Raw genomic sequence first — 15,326 nt, 5'->3', positions numbered from 1 at the left:
CAAGGCTGCCATTTGTATCTTTCTGTGATTTTTATGCACGTTTGCTCATCTACTTCCCTTACGTCCTGAGCACCCCATTGTGCAGACACTCTCAGAAAGAGCTGGCCTTTCACACACCTTTATCTTACACTGCCCTCTGCACACCTCTTAGGTCTTCCTTGGCTAGGGAAGGAAGGGAAGGAAGGATGGAGGGATGGAGAGATGAAGGGATAGAGGAAAGAAAGAAGGAAGGAAGGAAGGAAGGAAGGAAGGAAGGAAGGAAGGAAGGAAGGAAGGAAGGAAGGAAGGAAGGAAGGAAAGAAGGAAAGAAGGAAGGAAGGAAGTTAGAGAATGAAGGAAAGAGTGAAAAAAGAAAAATGTTTTGTTTTTTTCTGAATCAATATAAAAGTAAGGACATTCACAGAAACCATTCAAAATGGTTAATTTCACTTCATCAAAATTAAAAACCTCTTCCCTTCAAAAAGTATGGTAAACATGGAAAAATAGGGCATCCTTTGGGAGGAAGTATTTGCAGACATATACCTGATTAAAAACCTAAATATGAAACCTAAAGCTATAAAACTCGAAGAAAACAGGAGAACATTGTTGTGACCTTGGGTTAGGCAAAGATTTCTTAGGTGTGACACAAAAGCACAATTCACAAAAAATCGCTAAGTTGGATTTCATCAAAGTTAAGAACTTCTGTTCTTTGAAAAATACTACTCAGAGATAAACCACAGATTGGGAGAAAATAGTTACTAATCACATATTGAGAAGTGATGTGTATCTAGAACAAATAAAGAAGTCTTGTAACTCAGTGATAAGAAAACAATCCCTCCAAAAATGGGTGAAAATTTTGAATAGATTTTTTTTCACCAAAGAAAAGATACAGATGAAAGTAAGTATACAAAAAGATGCCCAATACCATTAGTCATTAAAGCAATGTAAATTAAAACCACATGATACCACTATATGCCTAGCAGAATGGCTTTAAAATATAAAAAACAAACAAATAAACAAAATGTCTGGCAATTCCAAATGCTGGCAAGGTGTGGAGTGATATAGCCACTTTAACACTTTGGCTGTTCTCTTATAAACATACAATTACCATATGACTCAGCAATCCCACTTCTAAGTATTTATGAAACACATATGAAATGAAAACATATGACCATACCAAGCTCTGTACGAGAGTATATATAGCACCTTTATTCATAACAGCCCCAAACTAAAAACAACCCAAATGTCAATCGACTTATGAATGGATATACAAATTGTGGCATATCCATACCATGAACTGCTGATTCTTCTAGAAGTATGAATTAATTTAAGAAGTTTATTGCAAAGTTAAAGAAACAAGACTCAAAAGACTACACACTATATCACTATATGATTCCATATATATATATGAGAAAATAGATCAGTGATTGCCATGGGCCTGATTGAGAGTACGGAGTGGGTTAATTACAGAGAGACTCAAGGGAATTTTGTTGTGATAACAGAAAGTCTCTATCTTGATTGTGTCATATATGTTTGTGAAAACTTACAGGACTACATATTAAAGGCAATTTTTTTCTGTATCTATAGGATACACCTTAAACCTGATTAAAAAGAATTATCCAGCTTTACCATAATATTTGAAAAATGTCAAATTTTAAATAAAAGGAGACAACCAAATGAAATTCAGTGTAGATATTTTAGAAGATACATAATAAGCAAAAAAATAAACTAATCACCCATAATTACAGCACCCGCAGGTGGTTAGTGTTAAGAACATTATGTATATACACTTTTTTATATAAAGTTTTATAGCTCAAAATTACCATTTTCTCCTACACCATCATTGCCCATGGCCACATGGCATTCCATTGTATTAATGTACCACAGATTACTTAACAAATTCTCTATTATTGGACAGTTAGGTTATTTATAATTTGTCACTTTCATATATATAATAAGTATAATAAGTATTTGTAAATGCATATTTGTGGATAACCATGGTTTATGTCTTTAGGATAAATTCTTAGGTATGACATTGCTGTTTCCAAGGAAAGGAACATTTTAGGAACATTGACAGAGGTGTCATTAAATTGCCCAGCTGAGAGTTTGTACCAATTTCTATTTAAGCTCTCTCTACTTAAGTTTATCCCCTTTTCACAACCTTTCTTTTGAATTCATCTTCCCTCTCTTAACAGAAAAATTCTAGCCAAGAAACAAAGCAGAAGACTTTAGAAAGGGCTGCATGTAGAGGAAGGAGATCGTATAACAGAATCATATCATAGTTCGCAGCCCTCTCCTCTCTCTCACCCCTGCCCACCTCATTTCCCATGTGTTTAGGCTTATATTTTGCCACCCAAACTCCTAATTTATTAGTTAATAATTCATTTTTCTCACAGATAATTTTAGTTACCAAGCTAAAGGGACTGAAGTTCAATGGTAAAAAAGATCAACCTCATATTTAATTTATCACACAGACTTTACACTAATGTGTGATTTCAGATATACATTTTGTGCACTGAAAAGTCCTTGTGGAGGCCCCATCCCGATTTCAAGGACCTTAGAAGTTTGAGAGCCCGAGCTTGGCTCATGGTTCTGGTGGAAACAACATGTGACCAGGAGCAAGGGGCCCAGGTTGTAGGGTCAGTCCTGCCACCGGCCGGTTCTGAACTCCAGTCTTACCCATTCATCTTCCTGTGGCCTCCTGTGTTCACTGATTGCTATTAGTAAGGCATAATAATGCCCTTTCTACTTGTTGTTGCAAGGATAAAATTAGACAATGCTTCGGAAAGCACCTCAATAGCATCAACTATGATTCAAATGTGCATTGAATAGTTACTATTTTTTGTTCTTGTTGTGATAACGTGGAGAACATCCCGACAGGACCAGTTTCCGCAGCTCCAGTATACTCTATGCCACTCCCCTATGGAGATGAGTGAGGTCATCCCTTTCTTTGCTGAGAGTCCAGTCTTACCTAGGTGGTGCAGTAAGAAAGGTCCTCTCTGACCTCCTTTCAGGTATATTCCTGGTATTTTTCATCCCTGCAGAGTTTGGTCTTTGTTCTGTAGACATCAAGGAACTGTTCTGATTACATTTAGGGGAGCTGGGGGAGTAATAGGATCACATCTGCAGTTTAGAAGGAAGACTGGTCCAGGAGGAAGGCAGCTCTGCAAACACCTAGAATTCAGCCCAATGAGACCCACTTCAGTGTTCTGACCTCCACAACTATGTGTCTGGACAGTGACAGATGGGGAAAAAAATCTTCAGTGACCAGAATCTGTGTCAACAACCTTGGGGCCCAAAAAAATCTAGAAAATAGGGCCACTGGCTTTCCCAACCTCCTTGCAGCTGATCATGTTCTACCTACTTGAGAAAACAGGAGAGCACTAGAGGAGCTGTCTCTCACTAGCCTGGTTACTACTGTGTCCTTCCCATGACATTGTGCTGTGAAGGTATGATGTTTGGTGCTGTGGCAGCCACCTTGACAGTCGTAAGGAAGAGGCCAGAACAGCACAGAGTGGTTGACCCAGGGCCCTGGATGAATCAGATCTGGAACCACCTGCACTTGGAATTCTCACTATGTGTGGTAACTAAATGCCTGTGTTATTCCAATAAATTCAATTAAATAATGAGAGAGAGAGAGAGAGAGAGAGAGAGAGAGAGAGAGAGAGAGAGAGAGAGAGAGAGAGAAGGCAAGAAAGAAAAGGAAAGGAAAGGTAAGGAAAGGAAGGAAGAAAGATTGGTGGCAGCAGTGTGTGGCAAGAATCAGGGATGCCTGTAGGTTGCCTGCTTGCTTCCACCCTCTTGGCCCTGCACTGTGTTACAGGGAACTACATTTCCCAGACTCTCTTGCCAATTGGTAGGTGGAGCCTTTGGGAGGCACAGGCAGAAGCCTGGTGGGAGGGAATGGGAGAGAAGCCAGGGTATTTTAAACTCCTGCCTCTGGCATCATCTCCTCTAGAGGCTGCATTTCACCATTTCCTCTCTTGGAGAGTCCCTCCCCCCACCAGCCCTGTTCCTGCCGGCAGCTCCTGCTGTGTTTTCGCCTGGCCACAGGGCTCTGGCAGCTCCACTTCCTCCTTACCCTAGGAGTGATAGCAGCTTTCTACAGATGCTAATCTTTACATTTCCTAAGACTTCCTATTGGCCTCTCAGTAGTTCTATCACTTGCAAACCATTTCCCTGTGTTCCATTCCCACTTTTGGAAACACCTAGAATGGCTTCTGTTTCCCTGATTGGACTCTGATGGGTACAGAGGGGAACAACAGTACACAGCGGTTCAGTTCAACAGGCATTTAGGAAAAGCTCAGGAACAGGCCCAGTCCCCTGGGGAAGACAGGCACGTGCATGGATGATTTCCATATATTATTGCACTCAGGGCACGGGTATAAGGAAGACCAGTAATGAGGCAATTGTCATTGCAATGGTGCAGACAAGGCACCGTGTGCAAAGGTAGTGCTGGATGATCAGAGAAAGGACTTGATCAATTGAATGTGAAAGATGAGGGAAAAGAGGAGCTGCAAACAATCCCCAGGAGCCGATTTTTCTTTCATCACTTCTAGAAGGTGAAATTCTCTCCATCCTTCATAATCTAGTTCCAAAGCTAACCTCAACCATGATTTTTTTCTGCTGATGTCTTCCAACGGAAATCCTTTTTCCTGCCTCTGTTCCCTTGTAGTACTTTGTCACTGTTTAGCACCTATCCCACTTTTCTAATAACCCAATAAATTGCCTGTGATAAAAGCTAACCCTTACAAAGTGTTAGCTAGAGAAATATTAACTAGTTCATTGTTTTGTTCTTGCATCATCCCTACGAGGCGGGGGCTCTTCTCTGTTTTGCAGATGAGGAAACTGAGTCATGGGGCAGTTTCATGATTTGCGCAAGGACACACAGCTTGTGAATGGCAGAGTCAGGAATGAATATGTCTTCCGAGTTTATGCTCTTAATCATCACACCCCACAACTCCCTTAAATAATATCTCTACATACTACGTTTTGACTGGTTTCCTACATAGGAACATCAAGCTTCTCTGCAAGCCGTTAATCGTTTTGGATATTGAGAATCACATACTAACTCATTTCAGTTCTCGAACACTCCAGGCCTTTGCACATGCTGTTCCTTCAGCTGAGATCACTTTCCCTGACCTTTGCACAGTGACTTCAGCTAATTCTGCAGTGCAGGCTTAAATACTATCTCCCGAGCGAGATCCTTCCTGCCACTCCTAATAAATCAGAACCCTCTCCTCTGCACTGTTGTTCTCTAGCCCTGAACCCTGTTCATTTCCTTCGGAGCACGTTGTTCATATTAGGTACTTGTTTGTTAACTGGCATTGTTTCTGCATCACTGAACTAGACTAAAAAGGCTAAGAGAGAACACACATCTGTTTTACCCACCACTGGTTGCTCAGGGCTCATCAGGACACCTAGCATAGAGCTGAGGCTCAAGAAATAAGGAGGGATGGCATCTTCTCATGGAAGTTTATAAAACACGTTCTCACCCTCACATGACAGTTCTTAAGAAATAATTCTGAAAAAAAAAAAGAAATAATTCTGACTATGAATTAAATAGAAGGAGCAATGAGGTAGTTGTTAAGAACCAGGAGTTTTTAAAATGACCCCAAATGTCCCAAAGGAACAAAAAGTGTGATATTAACAAGAGATTCTCAAAGAGAATAGTTTCCGTGTGCCAGTCAATGGAATATATATTTTCCCTTCAAAAAATGACCAGGTCGGGTTGGCCTGAATTTAGCTTATGTTTTGTTATCACTTTCATGTCTGAGATGAACCCAGCCCACATGTTGGTTTGCCTGAGCCAGGGGTGCTTTCTCAAAAATTCGCACTCTGACTCAGGCTCTTGGTGAACTATGGAAAACCAAGATGTCAAAAAACAAGCAGTGAATTTCATAGTTAGTCAGGAAGCCCCTGATTTTAACATCTGTTTGATTGCAAGTATAAAGTTTGCAATTTTGAAGTGAATGATATGCTGTTTAATATGAAAGCTAATTATAGCAAGAAGGCTGTATGATAGTGAATGCTTGTCACTTAGTTATAAAATCAGCATACACAGGCCCCTGCTTTTATTCATGAATTATTACATATCTCAGTAAGTCAGTTAACCTCCAAAATTACAAGATACCAACAGTTTTTAAATTTTCAGCTGAAGAACTTTAGTATTTTGAATAATTCAGTTCCTTTGTACAATATAGTCTACTTTAGGAGCTGTCATCGATAGCTAATGATGGTACAAAACCTGAAGTAGGAAAGGAATTAAAAAAAATTTTTTTTTTAAGTGAAGAAAATACTGACAAGATACAGGAAAAGCAATTTGGCAAGTCTCCTAGGAATCCTTATACACACACACACACACACACACACACAATGTTAATTAATCAGCAAGTATTTGGTCAGTAGTGTGATTAAGGTCAAAATATGCTACAAATGAATCCATATTCAGGTTTTTTCCAATCCTTGGAAGCCCATCTTACAGATTAGAAAGCTAAGGTATAGAGAAGCTCAGTACGTCAGGTGATTTAGTTAGTACCTTGCTACTCAGAGAGTAATCCTTGGACCAGTAGCATTACCTGGGAGCTTTTAGGAAATGCAGACTCTCAGTGCCCCCCACTGAAGACCTACTGAATCAGAATCTATATTTAAATAAAATCTTCAGGTGATCTGGATACTCATTCAAGTCTGAGAAGCAGCAATCTGCTGAGCCATGCTGGAGGTAGGATTGCCATCCTTACTTTTTGGCTTGGATAGACTGTCCCACCTTGGGTGTTGGCTGAGATGTCACCTCCTCAGGGAAGGAGGTGACCTTCTTCCTCCCATGACCTTCCTATTCCATTCCTTGTCCTCGCCATGAGATTTCAGAGCACCTGACACGTGTGCAGTCCTAGAAACTGCCACATTTTATAGCCAAGCAGGGCAGACAGGAAATTCAATGGGCAATTACAGTAAAGTCAGTCAGGGCCAGTGCCATGCACGCCTGTATTCTGGTGCTCAGTGCCCACTGGATGCAGCAAAGAGGGCTGTGCATTCGTGGAGATCTGCTTTCCAAAAATGGTTTCATTGCAAAAGCACCAAGCACATCTCTGAATTTAAGATGACCATTTGAACCTAGTCTTTGAAAGGCATCCACTTAAATGCTTCAGGGCACTCTGTAATATTCCCTTTTCTATTTAGAGCCCTAGCCTGCCATTTATGAGGCCTATTTAATGAACTTCAACAGATGGTAATAACCACACCTCAAGTATCATCCCAATAAAATCCAGTAATTAGGGTAGCACCTTTCCTATCATTTTCAGTCTAGAGGGCCCCACCCTGTCCCTTAATTACCACAGTCCACAGGGCACAGCCCCAGGAAACAAACAAGGAAGCCCTTCTCTGCCAGCTCTTCCTCAATCTCCTGCCAGTTTAGAGAGTGGCCCTGTCCCTTCCTGCTATTTAAACTGTGTTGTGGTTTGGGAATAAATGTTGCCTCTTTTTAGATGATGTTTAAAGTTCTGGGTATGGTAGTATTTGCAGTCATCAGAGGTCACCTCGCCTGTTGGGTAACTCATGGGATGTTACAGGGGGTGCAGTCCTTGAGGACGCAAGCAGTTTGCAAATGTTACACACACACACACACACACACACACACACACACACACACACACACACTCACAACCACACACAACCAGTCGTGGAAAATGTGTGACTGTCTTTGGAGGCTTTCTAGCGCTTCTAAACAAAATCTTCTCCAGCAGATTTTTAACATTTTCCTGGGATTAAGGCACCACAGGACCTAAAATAAATTTATTTCCAGTCTTCTTCCCATGTTAGTCTGGTACCAACATAACACTTTCTCGAAGACTGGAATAAAGGAGATACAACTGATGGCTGGAAAGAAAACGGAGAATGCCATGGTGTGAAGTAAAATTATACTATCTCAGGGAACATGGATTGAGGATGGGGATGGAGCTGAGATTGTAGGTGAAAAATCTGTGTTGAAAGGTAGAGAGAAGAGCTTGAATATAAGAGCTGAAGATAAAATTTCAGTGGCTCTAGAACATGTTACCTAGGTAGGTTCTGGGACTACTTTTCTAGAGATTCCTTTAGAAAAGAGAGTGTTCTATGGACTGGTTTAAGTTTTCATTTTCTCTAGATGCAACAGAATGGATGGCATAACCTTTATGTAGCCACTTTGATTTTATTTCAATTCTCTGATTTTCTCCCTCTGGCAGTACCTGAAAGGGTTATAATTTCTATTGGCCCCCTCCCTTTTATTAGTCAAAAGCCTTTAAAAGTCTTACCTTCTCCATAAAGCTTTTACAAACAAACTAAAAATAAATTTCAGAGCCTATTATTTTCTGAAGGAAGAGAGGGGAGCTGTCATTTAATGAGGGCCTCCAAAGTGCCAGCTTGCTCAGGCTTTTTTGTTTTTCTGATTTTATCGAATCTTTAGGACAGCTGTGCCCATCTACCTATGTATGCAGTATGTTTCATTTATTTAATTTATTTTTCAGATGAGGAAATCTTAAAAGATGAACCCATTTACCTATGGTCGTGCAAATTAACCCAAATCACTCTAAAACTCATACTCTTTTCCTTATTCCATGCTGCTTCAAAACTTGTCCTCTTCCTTTTTTTCCCCATGAACATAGACAGACATACAGACAGACATAAAACCTGGCCTCAACACTACGCAAAAGAAAACTATTTTCATTTATACCTACATTAGATGTCTATACTTTTTGTAATAACCATTTTTAAGCTTTACATGATTAGGCTCAAATGTTGAGAGCATATATTTTCTTTCAATGGTACTGTAAATTTCTCAAGGGAAGGGATCAACATTTTCATTCATTTCTATTTCTCCCCGCTCCATGCCCCCGGCTCTAGCACGTATAGTGCTTGTACTCGGTAGACATTAGTATGTGATTGATAACCAAATAGGACAAGGGACTTATCTACCGAATTTACTCTTTCATTAGGCTTCAAAAATCCTGGCAAGGAAGCACATGAGAAGGTGTCCCATTTGTAAAGGAGATGTCAGTGCAGATGGCTTTTGTTAGTCTGGCATCTGGGATCAAAGCTGCTCTTCAAAAAATTAAGTTTCCTAACTGGTGTTCCAACTTAGAAATCTGAATATCCTAAAAAAGTACTGGAAGTCTTTTGTGAACGGCTAGGGCTATGGTGTGACACTCATGGACGTGACCTTGTCAAAGCCTTTTTGAGTCTCTGGATAGTAATGCACGATGAGTCAGGACAGGATCTCATGGCTCAGTGACCTCAGGCTGAGCCATTTCAGGGACCTAAATGTTATGCTCTGTTTTGCATCTCCTACAGGATTCGAACGGCAACTGGCTGTTAACTAAATTTTAAAATATTTTCCTTATGTTACCCTATTGGACGTTTTTGTTAGCCCCTTATTGATTTAAAGAAGTATATTCATCAGGGTCCTAGCAGGAAAAATGGGGTATATATAAATGGGGTAATTGAGAAGAGTGTTTTCAAGAGTCATGGGCGGAGTTAAGGGAAACTGACCAGGGATGAAGCTGGAACCTGGGATTAGTCACCTTGAGGAGAGTGTAGCAACCATTTGTTGCCTGAAGGGGCAAGAGGAAGAACTGGTTACTATAACCTGGAGAGAATAACTGTATATAGAGGGTCACTGTGGCCGTCAAGTAGCAACAGGCAGCCATCTTGAAAGGAATGAGCTGGGGAAGTAATACCTTGACCTCATGCTCTGGGAAAAGATACTATCCTTGTATCTCTTCCCATTGGTTGGACCCAATAGAAGTCAAAGGCAAGAGGCTCCAGATGCTGTTCAGACAAGCATCTGGACGGCACAGGCAGCAAGAAGAAGGGTGAGAATAGGCCTGTGGACAAACAGAAATGTCCAGGAAAGCAGCATTGCCCAAATATTCTTGTTTGGAAACTATCTCCATTGGATGTTACAAAGTGTTCTTCAGGAATAAAAAAGAGGGTTGTATGAGAGGATAAGTTGGAAAACCCTAGGTTAAATAAAGTTAAACCGATCTCTTAACTTCAGGACTTCTTTAGAGCTCTGAAAGGCGAATGTACATTGTGGTTCTCTAATGGAAAGGGTCTATTTCCCAAACTTGGTTGGCCGTGGCCACAATACTTTAAGAAGCATCTCACAGCACTTGCAAGTTCACCAAGAACTTGCTTTGGTGCAAAACCTGTTGATGGAAGATGAAAACAAACAAATAAAAAGACTGAAGTAATAATAAAGAAATCAGGAAATCTTGGAAATTGGTGTTGCCCAGTTACAGGCAACAATAAAATTTTTTAGCAGTCAGTGAAAAGGAACCCCAAACCAAAAGGGAACATCACCTTGTATTTTTCTAGGCTGTGTTTGGCTTTGCCATGAGGAATGAGAGGCTTCATGTGAAGAAGGCCTGGCCAGTTCCCATGATGTCAGCGCCCACATGAGACCAGCCAGTGATGCTGTCACTCTTTTCTTTTTTTCTAAAACTGTAAAAAATGCCAGTTGCCTTTCAAGACCTCCCACAGTTGCCCCCATCACCCCCTGCCTGTGGGTGGTCTGACTGTACCTGGCAACAAGATAGCCTGAATCTCATACCAATAGAGACTGAACTGGTCATTTAGTCAACTCATTCTTGTTTTCCTTATCACTCAACTGTATGAAGCAGAGTGTGGGAAAACCAACCAACCAGCCAGCCAACCAACCAACTGCATTTATTGATTGATCACCAACTGCATAAATAATAGTTTGCTGGCTCACAATACTAACAATTCTCTATTTATCTATAGTCTTTACCACTCTTAAAGAGTCTTATTTAAGCATCACAGCAACTCTGTGAGACAAAATTGTGGCTCTATACCAGTAGGGAAACCAAGTCTCAGGAAAGTAAAGTCAAGGTTACTTGGCAACATTAGGATTTGAAACTGGGTATTTTGGTCCCTAAGTTGATGTTTTCCCTACCTTGTTTGCCACATAATGTGAGCACTAGAATTGCTATTTAAAACCCAAAGCATCTTAGAGATACTGCATAAATTCAGACAGGGACTGTACCTCTAAATTGCTTTCTTTCTCTTGCAGAGATTAGAGAGGAAATAGAAAAGTCACATTTCAAAGCCTATTTTTAGTTCTTTATTGATGCTAGGAGGGTAGCACCTGGAGTGGTGGAATGCCCAGGGTTTGGCAGGGCAAATAATGAATCTTCAGTTATGCAATGATAGATCCAGAACCATATAGGGAAGGTAAAGAGGAATTCATCTGCATTACAAAGTGAGGGGAATTGGGTTTGGAGGTGAGAGGACACCAGAGGGTGACGGTGGGGAAACAGGAATTGTAAAGCAAGGCTGAGGGGATGCTGACACCCTGCAGAAGATGTACTGTTAATGTGACTGAAGGACTTCTAAGAATAGGAAGGTCCATTGTTCAACTGGAAGAGGTTTCATTTTGATGCCATAATTCTTTTATGAGTCTCAAATTTGAACCTTGTGTAGGAGGTATTTTTGGAGGAAATCAAGGAAATCATGCCCTAACATGGGCAGCCCCTGGACGACAGCAAGGCTCGTTCACAGAACGAATTTGGGGGAAACGAGCTCAGAGAAGAAAGTGGTAGGGAAGATGAGAGGACCCAGGGACCTCTTTCCTAACCCTGACAATTATCCAGGGGACTCGGAGTCTCAGGTGCTACCACTATGTGTAGGATGGAGTGGAGCAATTTTATTGGCTCCCCAAACAAATACTTTGTCTGACATTTAGATTATTGTTATATCTGTCACAGTTGTCCTATCACAGTGGTTTTATTGTCACAGAAGAATTTGGGGCTCCCAGGCCCCTACTTTCCAAGCCTCAAGTATTCAGTTTCTCTCTTCAGATTTCTGTCAGCCACCGGGTAACTGCAAGAAAACCCTAGTTTCTGCTTCACTCTCTTAACTCCAAGAGCCCTTTATGTTATTATACCTGTAGTTACAGGGCGGTGGCATTTTGTTTGATATGTGTTTTTTTTTCAACTGCTCAGGCTCAGCTAAGCTGGCCAGGACTCCCAGACACCTGATGGGAGTCGGCCTTGCATGAGCACCACACTTAGCAGCAGCCCCATTTCTGCTGCTTCCCAGGAAGTACTGACTGCACCCTGGATGTGAACCCAGGATTCCACACGGCTCCGGGTCCTCCACCCTGTTACATGCTTATTTTTCCCACTATTCATTTCTTCCATTTCGTTGAGATCTTGGCAGCATGTGGGAACACACAGTACTCTGCAACATGTGAGCAACGTGGTGGAAAGATCTACCTGTGGGAAGTAAAAAATGGCCCTCCAAAAATGTCCATGTCCTAATCCCTGGAACCTGGGACTGTGTTTCCTTACGTGGTAAACGGGACTTTGCAGATGTAACCATGTGAAGGCTCTGGAGATGGGAGGTTTCGTTTGGATCATCCAGGTGGGCTCAGTATAATCACAAGGGTCCTTATAAGAGTGAGGCAGGAAGGGCAGAGTCACAGAAGGAGTTGTGACAACAGACGCTGAGCCAGTGAGGGAGATGTAACATTACACTGCTGGCTTTGAGGATGGAGGAAGGGGACAGAGCCAAGGAATGTGGGCAGCCGGAGAAGCTGGAGAAGGCAAGGAAACAAATTCTCCCCTAGAGCTTCCAAGAGGAATGCAGGCCTGCTGACACCTTGACTTTAGCCCAGTGAAACTTTTGACCTCCAAAACTGTTAGACAATAAATATGTGTAGCTGTAAGCCACAACATTTGTGGCATTTTGTCACACGGCAGTAGAAAATACACTATCTCAACAGAAAACGGAATCCTGAAGAAATAAAACAAGGGTCAGAAAATTTTTTTCTGGACCTGGACTGGGTGTTCACGTTTTGTACCAGTAACTTAACATTAAAGAGCAAACTGCAAAGTCAAAATCAAATTTACCCAAATCCCATTACCCCAAGACAATCACTCTGTCGTTTGACTCTTCCCTTTCAATATTTGGCCCTATGTATTTTTTAAATGTAGTTAGAATACATGTAGAATTTTGTGATTCCTTAATTAATCATAAACATACGTCTGAATTGCTACCAAGGCTTCACAAGCATCACCTTAGATGTTCCAAAAACCTCCTCTGAGAGAATCTGCCATAACTTACCAAATATTTCCATGGCTGTTACACAGTCCAGCTGAAACCAGTATTTTGCTATAATAGCAAATGAGTTAAATGAGCGTGTTTCATAGGCTAGCATAACCTCTGGTGGCTAAGTAGCTGAATGGTCTGGGGAAAAGTATTCCATGCCTTTGGGGCTTCAGTGAAAAATGAGACCAGTAGCTATTATCTGCGTGGTTGCTATGGGAATGAAATGAGATACTGAATGTCTGGTGCCTTGCATGATGCTGAGCACATAGTAGATTCTCAATAAATAATAACGTGTATTATTTCTTTTTTCAAATGGTAATAGTAACTTGATAATAATTCTTTACCATCTAGGGTCCCAATTTTCCCAGTGGTTTCATAGTCATCATTAGTATTGAAGTTGGTTCATAAATCTTTAAAGTCTCTTTTCATCTATAGATTCCACTTCCATCTTCTGTTGCTACATTTTGTTTTCCTTTGCAACATGTTTTTTTGAAACACCAAGGTCATCTGTTTTAAAATTTTTTTTTCAGTTACAGTTGACATTAAATAGTATTTTATATTACTTTCAGGTGTACAGCATAGTGGTTAGATATTTATATAATGTATGCAGTGATTCCCCCAGTTAGCCTAGTACACCCTGGCACTATATGTAGTTGTTGCAACATTATTGACTAGATTCACTATGCTGTGCTTTACAGGGTCGTCTATTCTGAGAGTGTCACTCAGTCTGGTTTTGCTAATTGACTCTCTAGGATGTCGTTTGACATGTTCCTGTTTCCCCTGTATTTTGTATAAATTGGAAATTAGAGCTAGAGACTCTATCCGATTCAGATTCAATTCTTTTGGTAAGAATACTCCCCAGATAGGGTTGTGAACTTCCATAAGGAGGCATGTGACGTCTGGTTGTCTCTCTTTTTGTGGTGTCAGCCCCACTCATAATTTGTGTCTAGATCCATTCATTTGTTCGGAGTTTTAAAATAATGTTTTAATAATTTTTTCTTGTATTAGCTGACATAATTTTATAAACTTCCTCTCATCAACTATTTGGTACCCTAAATAAGGTACATTTTGTAAGCCAAGGCAAGATAAATGCTTCATTCTTTATCTTTAGTTACCAGCTATTTTTTAAATGAGTTGGTGTCCTAGCACCTGCTAACAGGAAGAACGACTTTTCAAAATTCATTATCACTATGAACTCATAAATTTAGTTTATTGCAGTAAAAATCCTCACTGATATTCCAATGTTGTCAGCGTTGACGAGTGGGATCCTCCTTTGATTGGTTCCTGTGCACATTGACGAGACACATGCAATCTGACAGCTTCCTTGTTTTTCTGATATGATATGTTAGACTTACCTCAGAAAGTTCTTGTCCGTCTTTTCTTCAAGGAGTCCTTTTGGTACAAAGCAGTATGCGGAGCCCACAATCTGACCACTAAGGACGCTCACTGCTGTTGGGTGAGTCACTGTTGTAAGGCCTTTTTAGTAGTCTGAGCTAAGAGTCTCCTTTTTTTTAATTAAAGATAAAATACATCAAAAGTTCATACTAATACTTGCAATTCAATTGCAGGACTATGGACTTTTAACTTAACCTCAATGATCTTATGTCTGCAACTTCTTTTCTGGTCCTGAACAACTCCAATAGACTCATCCAGAGGCTTTATCACACAATATATACACAATAGTCTCAGAATCACTAGGCCAGCACTGCCGTCAACAATGTGATTACTAACATCAATTTAGGAGTTTTGCCAGCTTTCCCCCTTTTTTTTTTCTTTTTTAGTTTATATCCTGCTTGGATGTCCAGTCAACTTATTATGCTTTAAAGTCATTTGAAATGGCTCCTGTGTGGTTATTTAGGCCACCAATTTTTCACACTATTCAGTTCTTCCGTTTCATTTTGGTCTTTATCTTTAGGGATTTAAAACATCGTTATGTCATGATTGTGTGAAATATTTACATGGTCCCTAAGTCAAATCTACAAACCATGGGACACTTAGAGAAGCTCAGCTTCTGTTTCTACCATATGTGCTCTATTGTATTCCCCCCATCCTATGCATAAGTATTTAATAATTATATTGTTCTTTCTTGCATTTCAAACAAAAAGCAAACACATATATTGGCTATCCTCCCCTTTTCTAGTTAAGCTATGCATACTTTTTTTAAAAGACTTTTTATAGAGCAATTTTAGGTTCACAGAAAAATCCAGGGGAAAGTACAGTTCCCATTTATCTACCTCTCCCCA

This window comes from Rhinolophus hipposideros (assembly GCF_964194185.1).
Source record: "Rhinolophus hipposideros genome assembly, chromosome: 1".
Lineage (NCBI taxonomy): Eukaryota > Metazoa > Chordata > Mammalia > Chiroptera > Rhinolophidae > Rhinolophus > Rhinolophus hipposideros.
Note: the sequence above shows the minus strand (reverse complement) of the source record.